The sequence below is a fragment of the Melitaea cinxia genome, chromosome 25 (assembly GCF_905220565.1).
Source record: "Melitaea cinxia chromosome 25, ilMelCinx1.1, whole genome shotgun sequence".
Lineage (NCBI taxonomy): Eukaryota > Metazoa > Arthropoda > Insecta > Lepidoptera > Nymphalidae > Melitaea > Melitaea cinxia.
Window position 1 is genome coordinate 4,394,558 of NC_059418.1, and position 2,500 is coordinate 4,397,057.

At 50.7% G+C, this 2,500-nt stretch overlaps 3 non-coding genes across 3 annotated transcripts in view; all 3 read left to right on the forward strand.

The window, feature by feature from the left end:
• LOC123666338 overlaps window positions 1-1,257 on the forward strand; it is a 1,903-nt gene extending 646 nt beyond the window's left edge. Inside the window, exon 1 of the ribosomal RNA XR_006745233.1 lies at window positions 1-1,257. This exon is cut by the window's left edge and continues 646 nt beyond it. This is a non-coding gene — a ribosomal RNA (small subunit ribosomal RNA).
• A 265-nt stretch (window positions 1,258-1,522) lies between these two features.
• LOC123666318 lies at window positions 1,523-1,679 on the forward strand. Its single transcript, XR_006745215.1, has one exon. It is a non-coding gene; the product is annotated as a 5.8S ribosomal RNA (ribosomal RNA).
• A 678-nt stretch (window positions 1,680-2,357) lies between these two features.
• Window positions 2,358-2,500, forward strand: part of LOC123666299 — a 3,964-nt gene continuing 3,821 nt past the window's right edge. Inside the window, exon 1 of the ribosomal RNA XR_006745208.1 lies at window positions 2,358-2,500. This exon is cut by the window's right edge and continues 3,821 nt beyond it. This is a non-coding gene — a ribosomal RNA (large subunit ribosomal RNA).

Here is a 2,500-nt window from a genome sequence, read left to right on the forward strand (position 1 = left end):
CTCGTAGTTGCATTTGTGCGCCGCGCTGCCGGTGCACCGCATCCGCGGTGATACCGACACGTCTGCGGAGCATATCGTCGGTGAGCCGGCGGTAAAACGCCGGTTCAATATCAAAATCCTATCGCGGTGCTCTTCGGTGAGTGTCGAGGTGGGCCGACAATTTTACTTTGAACAAATTAGAGTGCTCAAAGCGGGCTCAAAATGCCGCTTGAATATTTCGTGCATGGAATAATAGAATATGATCTCGGTTCTATTTTGTTGGTTTTCAGAACTCCGAGGTAATGATTAATAGGGATAACTGGGGGCATTCGTATTGCGACGTTAGAGGTGAAATTCTTGGATCGTCGCAAGACGAACATCAGCGAAAGCATTTGCCAAAGGTGTTTTCATCAATCAAGAACGAAAGTTAGAGGTTCGAAGGCGATTAGATACCGCCCTAGTTCTAACCGTAAATATGTCATCTAGCGATCCGCCGACGTTACTACAATGGCTCGGCGGGCAGCTTCCGGGAAACCAAAGATTTTGGACTCCGGGGGGAGTATGGTTGCAAAGCTGAAACTTAAAGGAATTGACGGAAGGGCACCACCAGGAGTGGAGCCTGCGGCTTAATTTGACTCAACACGGGAAATCTCACCAGGCCCGGACACCGGAAGGATTGACAGATTAACAGCTCTTTCTTGATTCGGTGGGTGGTGGTGCATGGCCGTTCTTAGTTGGTGGAGCGATTTGTCTGGTTAATTCCGGTAACGAACGAGACTCTAGCCTGCTAAATAGGCGTCGTCATTTAGGTGTGTCCGATTTCGGTCGGACAACTCACTGGCGGCGTATTAAAATTCTTCTTAGAGGGACCGGCGGCTTCGAGCCGCACGAGATTGAGCAATAACAGGTCTGTGATGCCCTTAGATGTCCTGGGCCGCACGCGCGCTACACTGAAGGAATCAGCATGTTCTCCCTGGCCTAGAGGCCCGGGCAACCCGTTGAAACTCCTTCGTGCTGGGGATTGGGGTTTGCAATTATCCCCCATAAACGAGGAATTCCTAGTAAGCGCGAGTCATAAGCTCGCGTTGATTACGTCCCTGCCCTTTGTACACACCGCCCGTCGCTACTACCGATTGAATGATTTAGTGAGGTCTTCGGACCGACACGCGGTGGCTTCACGGCCGTCGGCGTTGCTGGGAAGTTGACCAAACTTGATCATTTAGAGGAAGTAAAAGTCGTAACAAGGTTTCCGTAGGGGAACCTGCGGAAGGATCATTAACGAAACTGCCGTATTGCGAGACGTATCGCCCTCGAGCGTGAAGTTTCTGCGATATACGCGTAGTGACGCTAATAGACATTCTGTTCAACGACGGAAAAAAAACGACGTTGAACAAAAAAACAAAATATAAAAGTCGCGCGCACCGTTTCGCGGTGACCGACCGTACATTTTATTTATTTATTTTTTATTTTTTTATTTTTATAAGACTCTTAACGAATCTTATTCAATTAATACGATGTAGATTTCGATCTACAACGAAACCATTACCCTGGACGGTGGATCACTTGGCTCGCGGGTCGATGAAGAACGCAGTTAACTGCGCGTCATAGTGTGAACTGCAGGACACATTTGAACATCGACATTTCGAACGCACATTGCGGTCCGTGGAGAAACATCCAGGACCACTCCTGTCTGAGGGCCGGCTGCATAAATACATATATCACACTGTACGTTCGTATATAAATTCGTTTATTACGATCGTACATATGACGGTCTCCGTATGTCTCAATCAGAGACTTCGGTCCGTTTAAATATTGTTAACGTTCGATACGGAGCGAATAAGCGTATATGCGTATATGTGCCGTGTGTGCGCGCGCGTATATTGCGTTTACGTCGATGCGAGAGACAGCGGTACAGGTTTCGACCTGTACCCGTATCTCGCGTACGTACGCGCAGCTCGACGTTCTCGTCTCGAAGACGACGACGTCCCGCGTCTCTCCGTCCTTTCGGTGACGTCGCGCGCGTATAGTCTTAGAAAACAAACTAACGACTATACATATGCGCGCTTCTATGTCGACGGGGTAAACGGAGAGCGATGCGGCGACGTCGCGCAGTCCGAGAGACACGGATCGTCGTTCTATCGCGCGCGTCCTGTACGTTATACGCACGCGAATCATCCGAGTATCGTTCGCACGAACGACGACGCGCGTACGCGTATGCCGTCGCGTAGTCGTCGCGGTAGGCGGACTCGACGTCCGAAGAGCGCGTCGACGCCGACGCCGACGTCGAAGACGGGACTCTAACGAGACCCCCGTCTCTCGGCGTACCTTCGGCGCCGTCGCGTCGACGGATATCGCGTCTGCCTCGTTTTTTTTATCGTTGGCCTCAGATCAGGGAGGATCACCCGCCGAATTTAAGCATATTAGTAAGCGGAGGAAAAGAAACTAACCAGGATTTCCTTAGTAGCGGCGAGCGAACAGGAAATAGCCCAGCACTGAATCCCGCGGTTGTAACGATCGCGGG